The sequence below is a fragment of the Malus sylvestris genome, chromosome 13 (genome assembly GCF_916048215.2).
Source record: "Malus sylvestris chromosome 13, drMalSylv7.2, whole genome shotgun sequence".
In the NCBI taxonomy this organism is placed as follows: domain Eukaryota; kingdom Viridiplantae; phylum Streptophyta; class Magnoliopsida; order Rosales; family Rosaceae; genus Malus; species Malus sylvestris.
In genome coordinates, this window is record NC_062272.1 from 17,772,224 (window position 1) to 17,789,481 (window position 17,258).

Consider the following 17,258-nt stretch of genomic DNA (forward strand, 5'->3'; position numbering starts at 1 on the left):
TACCTTTATCACGAAACTTGTCGAAGAATGGGACAAATGTCACGATTTCATCGATTAGAATGCCATCGAAACCCTCCGATTTGAAGAAGATTCAGTTACCTCTCACCAGATCTTGGGTCATTTGTTTAAGGACAATGTCTTATAGGTCATCACTGAAATGCTGAAGGACCACTGCCTGAGTTCTTTATTTCAAGGATATGATTGGTTGAAATAGGAATCAGCCAAACCTCAAGGAGCCTGGTCATCGACTCTTGCAGCCTAGGTTGCTTGGGTTAGCTAAATGGAACCACACTTCGGCGACAACTGGAAGTCACTTGGCATCTTTGACACCATTAAGATCTTGACCATTTAGGTCAGCATGGACTGATAACTCCTGTTGGTTGCTATGAGCTTCTGGTGCTCAGCCACAAACATCATGGTGCTTCCTTTTGACCTCATTGGTCCAACAGTTCTAGACATGAGGACTATCCTTGGCACCTTACCATCTGGTCTTCTAGTCGATACCACACTCTTTCAGTATCAATTTGACTTAAATTTAAAAACAGTCTTTGACGAGCGCATTTTCGAAGTTTTGAAAAAAGATAACCAAGGGGTAGTATTAAAAGACGAAATAAACAAGCTACACAAGAATTTCTGCACATGAGGCCTTCTTGTTCTATTGGTACAACAAGTTCATCTTTTGTACCAAGTCGAACAAATGCCTCACCGAAATATGCCAGTGGCTAAAGCCTTCGTTATAGGTCACACTCTGGCCCTTAGCCCCGCCATCCTTGCTAACCTTAAGCGCTGCTTGGCCGAGGCAACTGTTGGAAAAATTGACCCGCACCAGAATAACCCACACTAGGTATTTCAACTTTAGCTGCAAGTCTAGTTTCCCATCCTGAGGCTATAGAACTTCAACTTCAACTCATTTGAAGCAATGGGTCTTCAACTGGCTTCACGTCCAAACCTGACTTACTTAGTTGAAGAAATTTTCAAATATTTCTTTGGCATAGATGACCTTACCAATGATGAATTCCTGATCTATCATCGAAAAAATTATCCATCATCCATCAAGCTTCCTACATCCGCATAGGAAGAAACAAAAGTCACCGATCTTCGGTGAACCTAGGGATCATTCATGCTAGCTCGAGACCTTCCTTTCGGTTGTGACGTTTGGCAGGCCAGTTGGGAAGTCTACCATCCCCATTTTGTGGCTCGACAACTAGCCTATCTCTAGGGGTGTCATGCGCTTTTGCTCACTACTAGCTCGTTTTTTAGTCGAGAACGACTTTCTTGCTCTTTTAAAAAGGAATGTGAGGAAGTAGGGCAAGAGTTTCAAGAATGGTGCACTAAATTCTACCTCTAGTCGAATACCTGTGAAACCTATGGTGCCAGTACCTTTGCTGACTGGTGGGAAATCTACACCAAAGATTTCTTTGGCACATCAGTCGAAGAAATCAAAAACAAAATCTTTGGTGATCGACCAAAGAAAACTCTTACTCCAAAATCCAAAGATACGGCTCAAGGTACTTTTATTTTGTTTTGCTTATATATATACTTGACCAAACATCTTCGTCGTGACTCTCAATTAGTTTGTCCAAGTGGCTGCTCGATAAAATGGGCCGAAGTAGTCGCGATGGTAGAGTCTAGAAAAAAGATCGCCCCTCCATTGAAGAAGGCCATTACTGTTATAGCCTCTTCTCCCAAGATGACTTCGACCTCTCCAACTCTAGCGGACGTTGCTGCTGTATTGACAGCGGTGGCAAACGACTTCATCCTTTGGCCGAGATAACTGATGAAGTTGCTCGACCCATGAAACAAATAAAGAAGAGAGCAAAGAAAGGGGAGCGTGAGATCCTTGTCATTTCCAGCCAGGAAACACGAACTTTAACTCCTGACGCTCCTTATCCTACCCTTGGTGTTAAGGTCCCAATAGGGATACCTCAAAATTCCTCGACCCCAAATGTTAATCAGGAGGTCACAATTTAACCCATGGTACAGACTACTACTGTGGCTGAACAAGTCGTTACCCTAGTGGCCGAGGAGTTTGCGGTCCAAGCCTCGACCATCCCTTTTGTCAAGGACGTCAGCCCAACAACTGCTTTTTTTTAAAGAGGCGACCACAATTTTGGTTGAAGTGATTCACTCTCCTAATCCAAAAATTATTCTAGTGTCGAATATTCCAGAAGGCGTATGGAGTTTTCAAAGCTTCTCTTTCCTTAAACATCTTCGATTAGTATTTAATCATTTTTTGTTACCAAGAAAACAACAGTGAGCCGATCCATTGATGAGGCGTTTTTTATCGGCTAAGCAAACAAATAAGGTACTCCTGCCTTTGGATAAAAGCAAATGTGTCATATCTTCCATGCCTAATCCAGACCCGGATATCCAACTACTAGTTGAGGCGGTCGTTGAGAGGCTAGCCATGGAGCCGGTTGGTTCTGCAAGGGAAGAAGCGACCGCGAAGATGCCAGTTTATCCTTAAAACCAGGATCTCGATATCCCCGCACAAGATGTCACCTCGGCATTTGTAAGTTCTTCATTTTGATTCTAAATTTTATCTTGGAATGCTAAACCAAAATAAAACTGTCAACTGTCAAGAGCCCAGTTGATCGTTTCATCAAAAATTTATGCGCTGAAGGGGCCTTATCTCTATTTCATAGCCGCCTAGGTGGCTATCGAACATATATAACCTTCATCGACTATATGAATTGAAGAGTTGTCTTAAACATTGGGCTCGGCCATTAAGTTCTTTTGGTTCGAGCAACAGCCCAGAAGATATGGCCGAAGTCACTTCTCGATAGATCTAAAATAACTTCTTCTGTCATGTTTTCCTTTAGATTCTGCTTATCTAACCTTTCTTTTTGTGCAGCCTTTATAGGAAGTTGAGCTCGACGCCTATTTTGCCAGCAGATTCGGGGTAGCTAGTCATTTTGTAGCCTCGGTCGAGTCCAACGCTTTGGCCAAACAGACTATGTCCATCTCAGCCATGTAAGCTCTTGAAAACAAAGGCCTTGACTCTGTGCGAGAGTGCTTGAACAACTACAGCCGATGGTTTGGTGAGCAATGAAAACGTTGTTCACCTAACGACCATTTTGGAGAAAACTCGGCTATACTTTGATATTTTTTAGAAAGCTCTTCAAGCCAACGAGGACCTGAAGGTTGCAACAGCCACTCAAGAAGCTATCCTACTAGAGCTCGAGGCACTGAAGGCAAAGGAAGAGAAAATGGCCAACCTTGATCGTCAGATTGTTGAACTTTAATCTCAAAGGTCTGCCATTGCCTCTGTGCTTGAAAGGATCTTTGAGGCAAATAAACCTCGGCTAGTAAAGTATGCAGTTGTCATAAAACGGATACAAATGTTGAAGGCTGACAAGAGGACTTGGCATGCTGAGATCACTATGGGTGAAGTAAAATGGCTGGAGCTAAAAGCCATACTTGAAGCTTTCATTCCTTCGACCCCATATATTATATTCTTAATGCTGACTTGTTGGCCAGTTGACTTTTTGTATACATATTTTTTTTAGTCGACTTAATGAAATATTTCTTATTCTTGCAACTCCTAATTAACTGGATAATATTTTTTAAGAACTCCCCATTGATTGGCAACTTATATATTATACCAGTTCGATCATTGAGATGGTATGCCCTATTTTTGAGAACTTTGTGAACAACAAATGGTCCTTCCCAATTTGGCAACCATTTTCCAAATCTAGGATCCTTAATCCATACTAACAACACCGTTTGCCAAACTAAATCACCTTTGCCGAATGACTTTTTCTTTACTCATTGATTATAAGCTCGCTCAGCAATCTTTTTCTGTGCTACTAGCAGGTTATAGGCATCGAGTCGAGCCTCTTCTAGATCTTCCAAATCTTGCATCATTACTTGACTATATTTGGCGTTGAACAAACTACTTTGTTCAATAATTCGCAATGAGTTTATACTTAACTCGACCAACAATTTTGCATCGTGCCCATAAGTCAAAGCATATAGAGTCATTGCTATTGTTGATCGAAGCGAAGTTTGATATGCCCATAATGCCTCATTTAACTTTAAATGCCACATACCAGGTCTTTCCTTCACCATTTTTTCGAGAATATTGATCAAAACCTTGTTGTTTGCTTCAGCTTGCCCATTCGCCTATGGGTAATACGACATGGACTGTTTGAGTCGAATCTTTAGACTCACCGTATAGTCTTTAAACCTATCGACCATGAAAATCGTGCCGTTATCCGTGATAATCATTTCTGGAATGCCAAATCTTGTTACAATGTTTTCTTCTACGAAATTGCAAACTTTTTTGGACATTAATTCGATGTACAATTTCGCTTTGACCCACTTGGTGAAGTAATCAGTCACTACAAGTATCCACGTATGTTTCACTGATCCAAATGATGGTGTTATTTTGCCAATTACATCCATGGCCCACCCTCTAAACTGCCATGGTTTAGTGAACGAGTGAAGTAATTCAGCCGAGATTCTCTGAATAGGTCTATGGATTTGGCATTGTAAGCAACTCTAGGCATATTCTATTCAATCTTTTAAAATACTAGGCCAGATTTATCCGTGTTGGCGGAGTAACCAGCGCATTTTGCAATTGGATTAATGAGCATCGCATATTCCTTCATGCACTTCTGTAATGGCTTGAGCGGCCTTTTCTTAGCCGAGACACAATAACAAAACACCATTCTCGCCCTTTCGATACAACTCATTTTGATATATTATATAATTTGTGGCATATACCTTGTCTTGCGGTCGTGCTTACCACTTAGGTCATCAAGGTACCGTATAATCAATTTTCTCCAATCATCTGGTAATGTTTCGCACAAATGTCTACAGGAGCCTCTCGTTCGAGTAATGAAGGCAAAGACATAACCTGTGTTCTAATGACACCGTCCAGTTTAAGAGCTTGTTGATTAACCAAGGCCGGGTATAGACGCTGATCAACTGGTATAACCCGACCTACCTCACCCCCCAAAAGTTGTGCTCCTGAAGCTATTTGAGCCAGCTAATCTACATTAATATTCCGAATTCAAGAGATATGTTTGAACGTGATTGTAGACATGTAAATTTCATTGCATACAAATGATGCATCACAAAACTCCACGTGGCATATGACTCATTACAAATGGACAAGTCATTAATGACATGTGGCGCAAATCAAGCAAAGGAAGTTAAAAAACATTCCTAAAATTTGGCAAAGGGGAATAAATCTCCTTAAAATCGACAAGGGGCCCAAATTGCTCCCAAAATCAGAAAGATAGCTAAAGCATCTTCACAAAACATGCAAGAATTGAAGATTGCTTGCAAAATAGGCAAGAAAGCCTTATAGATTTTGGCCAGGCAGGGGAAAGTGGCTGAAATTAAGACACAAAACATGCCTAAATTCTCCCATGGACGAAACAAGACACAAATAAAAAACGGGAAGAAATCTCCTTAAAATCAACAAGGGGCCCAAATTGCTCCCAAAACCGAAAAGATAGCTAAAACATCTTCACAAAACAAGCAAGAACTGAAGATTGCTTGAAAAATAGACAAGAAAACCTTATAGATTTCGGCCAAGCAAGGGAAAGTGGCTGAAATTAAGACACAAAACATGCCTAATTCTCCCATGGATGAAGCAAGACACAAATCATGGCGAAATCTATCCAAAGGAATGGCTTTGGAAGTTTATAAATACAAGGTCCCCAGACAAGCATAAGGTGGACAATTTCTACATTGAAGGGTCAAAATTCTCACACAAGGATAACCTTTGCCAAATCTTTGAAGACTAATATGCTGTCAAAGCTCTTTTTGAAGAATGTACAACTAAAGCCGAAGCTTTTTTTCGACCAAAGTTGAAGCATTCCCTTGAAGAATCAGCAAGCACTTGTGCCAATTCCTTCAAGACTTTGTTGCAAGCTTAAAACTTGTTACGACGTTCGATTCAAGATCAAGTCACCAAGACCCTTGAATCAACAAAATCCCACATCAACATCACCTTTGCTACAGGTCATATGCAAACCTAGACGTAAAGATTATCCACGCATTGTTTCAAGCTCAAAACTTGAACCAATCGTTTAATCGTTCATTCAAGATCAAGTCATGGCGACCCTTGGATCAACAACCTACGCATCTACATCAAATTTGAAGGCTGAATCAGAGGAAAATTGTAAACCGAGATTGTAACCCTACAAATTCATCAATACAAATATACTTTGTACACGTGTTCTTGTTTCATTCGTTACAAAATTTTCATGTTTACAAATTTGGCACGCCCGGTGAGACCTCTCTGCCTTTCATCTCTATCTTCAAATCTACAAGAAATATACGAAGAACAAGAACATCCTTGCCGTAAGTGGAGGCACTTTGGGCGTTACAACCAGAAGCAAGGCAAGAACTCTCTCTGTCGTGTCCTTCACCCCTACATTAACTCTGTTGGATGAGCACAAGCACCTGAGGCATATGCCCATGATCACCCTGGCCTCACTAAGGGCACCAAGGGAAGAAAGCTCGATGAGGTATTTCGAGTCGTTGACTTTCGATGCTGACTCAAGCAGCAGCTCATATCCCCTAGCCATGCAAGTCATGACTACTAGTGCGACTTCAATCGAAGAGCAGCTGGCACAAATAAGCGAAGCAATTACAAGGTTGACAATGACCGTGGAGGAAAAAGGATTTGCATATTGCTATACTTGTCAACCGTCTGGAGGCCTATCACCATGAGAATGCTGACCCTAAGGTTGATACACCAAATGAGAAAACTAACGAAAATGAGGAGCTTCTGATGGACAAAGCTAAGGAGAAGCTAGAGGTGGATTGAGCTACAATGCTTATGAGATCTCTCTCTATCCAACAGCTGCAAAAGATGATCACAAGCACGATCAAGGCACAACATGAAGGAAGTTTGCATGATTCTGTGCTATACTCAAAGCCATACTCTAAAAGGATTGACTCCTTGAAGATGCCAATGGGTTATCATCCCCCCAAATTCATGCAATTCGATGGAAAGGGCAATCCTGAACAACATATTGCCCATTTCATTAAAACCTGCAACAATGCTAGAACATATGAACCTAAGCATGCTGGAGTTGACGAGTACAAAATAGTGGAGGGATGAACCTACCGTCGATTACATCAATAGGTGGCGTTCATTAAGTCTGGATTGCAAAGATCGGCTTTCTGAAACCTCCGCCATTGAGATGTGTGTTCAAGGCATACACTAGGGGTTACATTACATCATCCAAGGCATAAAACTGAGAACATTTGAAGAATTGGCAACTCGATCCCATGATATGGAGCTGAGTATTGCCAATCATAGGAAGAAGGAGCCGATCATCGACTTCAAAAAGGATAAGCTGTTCGCCCAAAAGGTAGACAAGACTGGGGAAAAACCCGCCAATGAAGCTTTTACCGTCCATACTACCCCTATCAAGACCTCCTCCGAGCCCGTCAAGATCTCATCCAAAAACAAAATGAAGAAGATAAAGAGAAGTGAACCTTATCGTACCCAAGATACGTACAAAAACACCTTGAGGGAACTAGAGCAGAAAACAAACCCTTTTCCTGACTCTGACGTGGTTGCAATGCTAGATAATTTGCTGGAAAGGAAGGTGATTGAGTTACCTGAATGCAAGTGCCCCGAATAGATGAATCGCGTTAACCATCTTAGGTATTGTAAAAACCATCGTATCTTAAGTCATGTTGTCGGTAAGTGCTTCGTCCTTAAGGAGCTCATCATGAGGCTAGAACAACAAGGATAGGTCAAGCTTGACCTTGAAAACACGGTCGTAACACATACTACTACGATTGCATTTGTATCATTCAATCATGTGCCTCTCCAAGCGACGCCTGACCACTCTCGTCTATGCTCAAGCTACACGGCATCTTTTACACAACTATCACTGGGGGCAAACGACCAAAATGCACCTACCGATGATGAAGAAGGGTGGACACTGGTGACTTACAAAAAGACAAGGAAGCCAAGACCACACGCCACACGGCCAAAGGTGGAACAAGGGAGAAAGCACCACCGTCACAACAATAGAAAGCCCAAAAGGAGATAAGAGTTGCTAAGTCAACATATGTAGGGGAACCTATGAAGCAAGAGCCGCGTATTCCCGTTTCCTTGCACGAGTACTTCCCAAAGGACTTTTTCCAACAGTGCACTACCATTGCCTATCACATGGTTGAAGTGGAGATAAAAGAGCCCTCGAAAGGCAAAACTATCACCATTGAGGAAGAAAAGACCTTCATGCCTAACGAAAGCTTGCCGACATACTTTAGCATCGAGGAAGCACTACGATTGCTCAAAGAGATGCGAAAAGCACTAGTAGTGGTCATGGCGAGTCTCGACGACCACGAGGTGCAAGTAAGCAAGGATTAAGGTTTGAAGCTTCGGTTACATGAATATGCCACATGCTGTGTCGCCTATAGCGCAATCAACTTCACTGACGAAGACTTGCTGCTAGGGTCAAAGCCTCACAATCGTCCTCTATTCATACGTGAGATAGAACAAAATCAACCATATGCTTATAGATGATGGGTCGGCCATAAACATCATGCCAAAGTTAACAATAACCACAATCGGCATCAAGGTGGATGAACTATCCCAAAGCCACCTCCTAATCCAAGGTTTTAGCCAATGAAGACAAAGAGCAATGGGCATGATTTGAGTGGAGATGACCATTGGCGAACTCAAATCAAGCACGTTATTCGACGTGATTGATAAAAGAACATCCTATAACTTGCTCTTAGTAAGGCCTTGGATCCATGAGAATGGAATAGTACCGTCCACCCTTCATTAATACTTAAAGTTCTACTGAGAATGAGTAAAGTTGATACAAGGTGACATCAAGCCATTCACCGAAGCTGAATCACACTTCGCGGATGTCAAGTTTTACATGGATGAAGACATGGTACCCGTGGTTCTTCCAAAGGTGATTAAATCCACAGGCAAAGCCGCACCTAAGAAATAAGAGTGACAAGCCGTGCCTAAGAAGCAATAAGAGAAAGCAGTGCTATCCTCAAACAAAGGCGATGATGAGTCTGCCAAACCCACAACAACTAAAGAGAGTATGACGCCCTCAAAAAGACCAAACATACTCGTCTTTCGATACATCCTAACATCAAAAAGAAAGAATGGGCAATCGCCATTCAAAACTGGAACAAGCAAAGTTGACACACAGCTGCACAAGGACGATGTAAAGCTACTCAAGACAAACTCAGTTTTACCTTTGACACAGCTAGGCGATGCTAAAATTTCAAAACCACCGCAAGGTTTCGTAAAACCCCTGCCAAAGGGGGTGAAACCGAACATTCTTCCAACCAAGATGACCGAAGAAGGTTTCAACCCAAACTCCTACAAATTCATGTCAAAGGCTGGGTACAATTTCACCTCCCCTTCAAATCTTGGAAAGAAGGTTTCAAACACCATCAATGACAAAGAACGTGACCTCATCGAGACTCAAAAGAAGTTCAAGGAACATGGTTACAGAGTTGAAAACAACAAAGTTTGACTTGGGTTCACACCAAATACACCCGTGAAGATTTCAAGCAAAACAAAAAATGTTAGGGCTCAACACTTCAGCGTGAACGTTGAACCAAATCAAGATAAGCCTAAACCCACCTCTTAGACGTCAGTTTTCGATAGGCCGAATCATTCAAAACCCATAATTTTGGCACTTGATCGCATTGGTAGTCAAGATTGAACTTCTATCTTCAAACGGCTCAACACACCAACACCCTAAAGCTGTGTTTTCGAAAAGTTATCAAAACCTAGTAAGCAAAGCAACACGGCTAGCTCTCATCCGCGACAGTCGACCTTGGAAAGACTTGAAGAAACCAAGAAGCCTTCTAAGAAGAGGAAGACAATGCCGAAAAAAGAAAAACTCGACGGTTTAGCAGAAAAAGACGACGTTCGAAGCTCAATTTCTTCAAGGATAAAGTGCTAAGAAACCTTGGAAGTCAACATAAAAGGACAACTAAAGGTAAAGAGGTGTACCATCGTACACACTGGCCAATCTTCATGCCAACAAGCCTAAAGGGATGACACTGAAGAGGAGGTCCAAGACGTCTTCCACATCATTATCCAAGAAGACAAACAGAATGAAACCCCCGGGGAAGACGTCACTATTGCACCATCACAACTCGAGGATGGGAGGCAAGCCACGGTTGATGATCTCAAGGAGATCAACTTAGGCACAAACAATGAGCTGAAACCTATCTTCGTAAGTACATTGCTAAGTGCAGACGAGATCGATGAGTACCACCAACTGCTATTGGAGTACAAAGACGTCTTTGCTTAGACCTACAAGGAAATGCCCCACCTTAACCCTACCATCGCGATGCATCGTCTTGTAGTTAAGCCTGGAACGTGACCAATAAAGCAAATTCAAAGACGTAATCAATCCGAGCTCATTCCACAAATTGAGGCTGAGGTTGATAAGCTAATTAAAGCAAGCTTCATTCGAGAGATGCAATACCTTAAATAGATCTCCAACATCGTCATTGTACTTAAGAAATCTGGACAAATACGTGTTTGTGTAGATTTTCGAAACCTCAACGATGCTTGCCAGAATGATGACTTTCCCTTACCAATCATCAAAATCATGGTGGATGCAACAACTGGCCACAAGTCACTATCCTTCATAGACGGCTCTTCTGGATACAATCAAATTCGCATAACTCCCGAAGACGAGGAACTAACAACTTTCTGCACTCCAAAAGGTATCTACTGCTACAAGGTAATGCCCTTTAGCTTGAAAAATGCTGGAGTTACATATCAACGTGCAATGCAGAAGATCTTCAATAACAAGCTACGAAAAAACTTAGAATGTTATGTGGATGACGTAGTTGTCAAGACCAAAAAGACATCCGATCACATTAAGGATGTACGAATGGTGTTCAACAAACTACGTCACTACAACCTCAAAATGAACCCATTAAAGTGTGCATTTGGCGTCACTTCTGGGAAGTTCCTCGGCTTCAATATCAAGCACCGTGACATTGAAGTAGACCAATCGAATATCAAGGCCATCCAAAGCATGCCCGAACCAAGGAACTTACAAGAGTTGAAAAGTCTACAAGGGCGGCTAGCCTTTATCAGACACTTCATCTCCAGCCTTGTTGGACATTGTCAATCCTTCAATCGACTTATGAAGAAGGACGCTCCGTTCATATGGGATGACCCATGTCCCAATGCCTTTGAAAGCATAAAAATGTACCTAGCAAGCCCACGTGTCTTAGGAGCTCTCGTGCCTGGAAAACCGATCATCTTTTACTTTGCCATACAATAGGGTTCCATTAGAGCACTCTTGGCATAAGAAAATGAAGGCCAAAAGAAAAAAGCACTTTACTACCTAAGTAGAACTCTCACTGGTGCCGAACTTAACTACTCATCGACCGAGAAGATGTGACTTGTCCTAGTCTTTGCCTTCCAAAAGCTAAGACACTACATGCATGCTTACACCATCCACTTGGTTGCTAAAGCCGACCTAGTCAAGTAAGTTATGTCCAAACCTGTTTTGACAGGGTGACTAGCTAAATGGGCGTTGATTTTCAATCAATACGAGATCATCTACGTCCTAGCTAAAGCCATCAAGGGACAAGCACTAGTAGACTTCCTTGCCGATCATCCAAAACTAGCCGATTGGAAAATCTTAGACGACTTGCCTGACGAGGAGGTGTTCTACATCGACATCTACCTAACATGGACAATGTTCTTTGACGAATCCGCACGAACGAAGTGAGCGGGGGTAGGAATAATATTCATGTCACCACAAAAACAAGTACTAGCCTATTAATCAACATCGCTGAGTACCAAGCCTTGATCTTTGGACTCCAAATGGCAATCAACATGGAAATCACAACACTAGAAGTGTACGACGACTCTATACTCATAATTAATCAACTCTTGATTGAATATGAAGTGAGGAAAGATGATCTCGTCCTATACTTTCGGCTAGCAACTTAACTAATACAAAGTTTCGAGGTTGTGACATTAGAACATGTGCCAAGAAAAGAAAATCAAATGGCGGACGCTCTCGCTAACTTAGCCTCAAGTACGGTACTAGAAGAAGATGAAGTTGCAGACGTGTTAGTTTGCCAAAGATGTGTGATCCCACTAATTACTGAAATGCTACTAGATGACACAAACATCGTCTCATTACTTCCAGTCGACATTGAAGAATAGAGACAGTCGCTGATCAACTACTTGGGGCATGGAAAGCTTCCAAACGATCCTAGACATCGCTCTGAAATACGACGACGAGCACCTCGCCTCCTCTACTACAAATGAACACTCTACCGATGCTCTTTTGAATGAGTACTTCTAAGATGCCTAGGTGAGGAAGAAGCCAATCAAGCTATGGAAGAAACACACTCAGGTGTATGAGGAGCACATCAGTCAGGACCAAAACTACACTTCCAACTTCATACATCAACCACTTGATCTAATACATGCTACAGTTGCTTCATGGCCGTTTGATGCATGGGGATTTGAAGTCATATGACCAATCACACCAAAGTTATCTGCAAGAAAAGCTTACATCCTAGCTATAACAAATTACTTCTCTAAGTGGGCTGAAGTTGTACCCCTGAGGAAAGTCAAGAAGGAAACTGTCGTCTCTTTCATCAAGGAGTATATCATCCATTAATATGGTGTGCCTCGTTACATCATCACTGATAATGGAAAATAGTTCTCTAACCGACTCATGGATTAGTTCTGCGAGAAATACAAGTTCAAGCAGCATAAGTCTTCCATGTATCATGCTCTGGTCAACGGTATCGGGGAAGCATTCAACAAAACGTTGTGCAACCTCTTGAAGAAGGTAATCGGCCGAACAAAGAGAGACTGGCATAAAAGAATAAGCGAAACACTTTGGGCATATAGGACGACACATATAACTCCTACCCAAGCTATGCCTTATTCTCTCGTATATGGCGTTAAAGTTGTTCTGCCACTCGAAAGTCAAATCCCCTCACTAAGGATGGCTATACAAGAAGGCTTGACTGAAGAGGAAAATGAAAAACTACAACTTTAAGAGTTGGAAGCACTCGATGAAATGAGGATCGAAGTTCAACAACACTTGGAATGTTACAAAGCATGGCTATCTAAGGTATTCAACAAGAAGGTCCGCCCAAGGTCTTTCCAAAATGGAGATCTTGTCTTTGCATTACAAAGGCCTATCATCATAACTCACAAGACAAAAAGCAAGTTCACATCAAAATGGGATGGACTTTATGTAATACAAGAGGTCTACATTAACGACGCCTACTTAATCATGGCGGAAGATGACTTAAAGATCGGCCCCATCAATGGCAGGTTCTTGAAGTGTTACTATCCCTAAACTAAACAAGCAATGCTCATTGCCTGCACGAGCCTAAACTGCACACGGCAACAATTCTCCTTGTTCACACAAACTTAAAAGGCGACACCTAATGCTCCTTATTCGCACGAGCTTAAAAGGCGACACCCAATGCTCATTGTTCACACGAGCTTAAAATGTGACACCCAACGCTCATGGTCCGCAAGAGCATAATCTGTGTACGATAAAACAGAAAAAGAAAATCAAAATCATTATCAAAATCACCATCAAAACCATTAAAAGCAATCCACCATTCTTTCTAACTACGTCATGACTTGATCCCTCCTCAATCGAGGGTATGTAGGCAACTTGAAACTTCAAAACTTCATGTATGTTTGTACCATACTTAGGGCCTCTGTATTTAGATCTCGTATAAATACTTGGGGGACTTAAATGTAATTATGTAATAAAGGAATGGGCAAATATGTAATAAGTGAGGAGCCTTTATTCTATAAAATGACCCCTCACCCTTACAATTAGGGGGATACCTCACTCTCACCCTCAGAGGCCAATTCCTAAGCCCTCTCATCCTCTCAAAGCTCTCACTCTCATATTCAGAGCTCTCTCTCTCTCAGAGATACAATATCAGTATGGACGTAGCCCAAACCTTTGGGTGAACCACGATACATCTTGTGTTATTTACCTTCTTGCAGATTCACGGTCAGATTTACGTTGTTCCAAGACCCCTCCGGTTTTGTGCATCAACATTTGGCGCCGTCTGTGGGAAACGACACGAAAAGTTATGTCGGTTCTCTCTCATTTTTTCACCTCTGCCGTGAATCTTCAAAATCATAAAAACCCAATAAACTAGTCCATCTCTCTCTCTCTCTTTCTCATTCGGTTGGTCTAATTGATTCTGCAGAATAAAGCTATAGGATAGTGAATTAACATATCGAATGGGAATGGCAAAGTTTTCCTCCGTCGGACCGAACCATTTTTTAAAATTGTTTTCTTCTGCTTCATCGCGCTATTGGCAATCATTCTCGCCACAGCCTTGGCGTGGAATTTATTGCGTGACACGAAGCTCAGCCCTCAATTCCTTGAGTTCCAAGTCGACTTGGTAGCTGTGTCGCTGTGCCCACTCACCACCACATCTAGCAACGACTACTTAACCACCATGTGGGACTTGATGTTGGTTGCTATAAATCCCAACCGAAACCTAGACTTGTATTATGAGAACCTGCAAGCTGATATCTTCTACGGCGATGTCGACGACAAGGAAAGCGACAGCAATCTCAAGCTGGGAACGGCACCGTTGCCTCCTATCTATGTATAATACTACGTTGTTTGGACTGGATACTTCCAAACTGACGCGCTTCTCTTGCGACTTTTTCTCACCGAATGGGACGGCGGGGCAATCAAGGGCATGCCAAGGTTTTGATCAAAGTCATAGCTAAATTGCTAATCCTATCAACCTGATATATAAAGCATCCATACGAGTGACCTCTAACATTGCAGTTGAAGTAGTAAAGTACCCACTTCTTCACATGCATAAGTTTCTACAAGTTTCTCTACTAGAAAAGTAGTTGTTAGATAAGCAAGTGAAGCAGAGGAAAAGTTGATGAACAAGTACGAGATGAACAAGCTGCTAGACAAACAAGTGAAGTAAGGGCGCAATTGGGGATTCTTTTGCTTTTGGTTGAACAGGCCGAAAGCAAAAGCAGAAAAGTAGAAAGAAAAGTACTCTGATGGGGTTTTACAGCTGGTGTTCAGACAGCAGAAAAAGAAAAAGGAGGAAGAGTCAGCTTATTATATGTGCTCAGAAAATGGAGCAGGGCTAGGGAGGGATGAGATAGAGAGAGGCGCAGTGGGAAACAGAAACAAAAGCAAAAGCAAAGCAGAAAATAAAAGAGAAAGCAAAAGTAAGGAATAAACACCCCACCAGAATGATGTGATTTGCTTTTCTTGTTTTTGTATGATGTGATTTATTTTTCTTATCTTTCGGAGACATTTGTATAAACCCCATCAGAGGGTAATAAAAAAAACGGCAAAGCCCAAAATAAATGGGCTGAAATGTTGTGTGGAGAGTGAAGGCCCATAAGCCCAAAATAGCACCAACCAGGTGACCAAAAGTACCCCCAGTACTACAAAAAATTATTCGGCACCCCGCAGCTATTATTGCCAACCAGGTGATCAAAAGTACGCCTAATACTCCAAATTATTCGGCAGCCTGCCGTTATTATCACCAACCAGGTGATTAAAAGTACACCCAGTACTTCAAATTATACATGAGCATTACTCATGTCAATCATACATAAACATTCATGAGCATTACTCATATCAATCGTACATAAACATTCATGAGCATCACTCATCTCAATCAGCTTCAAATGCTTCATTTACAGAGCTCTAGCTTCAAAAGTTTCATTTACAAAAGCTCTAGCTTCAAAAGCTTCATTTACAGAGCTCCAGCTTCAAAAACTTCATTTACAAAAGCTCTAGCTTCAAAAGCTTCATTTACAGAGCTCCAGCTTCAAAGTTTCACTTGCAAAGCTTCAGCTTCAAAGCTTCACTTGCAAAGCTTCACCTACAAAGCTTCAGTGTAGGGTATACAAATACCGCCTCCGAACAACCACCACTTCGGTCCATACATGGATTCAATTTGAAGTCTCTAGCCAACAGACTCTATTGACTGAAGACTTGGGGGACTACATTATGTACCATATATTAGGCCTCAACTGGGCCTCATGAAAAATATTTGGGGGACTTAGCCCATTATTTATGTATTGAGGAGCAAACCCTTATTTTATAAAATGGACTCCTTCACCATCATTAGAGAACATCAACTCTAGCTCATTATTCATGTATTAAGGAGCGAGCCCTTATTCTATAAAAGGGACTCCCTCACCATCATTAGAGAGCATCGCCGCCTGCTAAGCAACCGCCTCACCACGAGCATCAACTCTAGCCCATCATTTATGTATTGGGGAGCGAGCCCTTATTCTATAAAAGGGACTCTCTCACTTTCAACACCACAAGCCGAGCCAACCAAGGAAACATAAGCCACAAGCAGAGCAGCTTCGCAACATATGCTACTTCTGGTTGAACATCATTTCAGATTGGGCACCGCTTCATATCGAGTACCAATTTTAGACGACATCCAGTTACTTCGGCCCACACATGGACTGAATTTCAAGTCTCCAGCCAAAAGACTCTCTTGACTGAAGACTTGAGGGACTACTGTTTGTACCATACTTAGGCCATCCGTATTTAGATCTCGTATAAATACTCAGGGGACTTAAATGTAATTATGTAATAAAGAAAGGGGCAAATATGTAATAAGTGAGAAGCCCTTATTCTATAAAAGGACCCCCCACCCTCACAATTAGGGGGAGGCTTCACTCTCACCCTCAGAGGCCAATCCCTAAGCCCTCTCATCCTCTCAAAGCTCTCAATCTCATATTCAGATCTCTCTCTCCTTCAGAAATACAATATCAGTGTGGACGTAGCCCAAACCTTGGGGTGAACCAGAATACATCTTGTGTTATTTACCTTCTTGCAGATTCACGGTCAGATTTACGTTGTTCCAATACCCCTCCGGTTTTGTGCATCAACAAAGTACAGTCACATCATTAACAAAAACACAAATACTTTGAAGAATAAAGAGCAAAGTCAAGAATGTGAATACTTTATTTCTTTAAAGGAAGAAATCGGCAATAAAACTGTATTATAAAATGAGTAAAAAAACAAAGAAGTCTTAAAGTACAAAAAATGGAAGACACTACTTAAAGGCTATGTCCCTAAAACTACGACAGCGGTCTTCAAGCAAGCCTTCCAAAGTCTTAAAAGTCTCCACATCGGTGGGGGACCAGGTGGGCACTTCCATGGCCACGCATTTCTCTTCCTCTAGGCATGAAATCCTCTCTTAATGCTGAGAAAGTATAGCTTCCTGCTCCAAGAGAACACCTTGAAGTCATGATGCTTCAA

At 41.9% G+C, this 17,258-nt stretch overlaps 1 long non-coding RNA gene across 1 annotated transcript in view; it reads left to right on the plus strand.

Annotated features, from left to right (window-relative positions):
• LOC126597132 (uncharacterized) overlaps window positions 1-17,258 on the plus strand; it is a 64,093-nt gene that overhangs the window by 27,126 nt on the left and 19,709 nt on the right. The window lies entirely within an intron of this gene.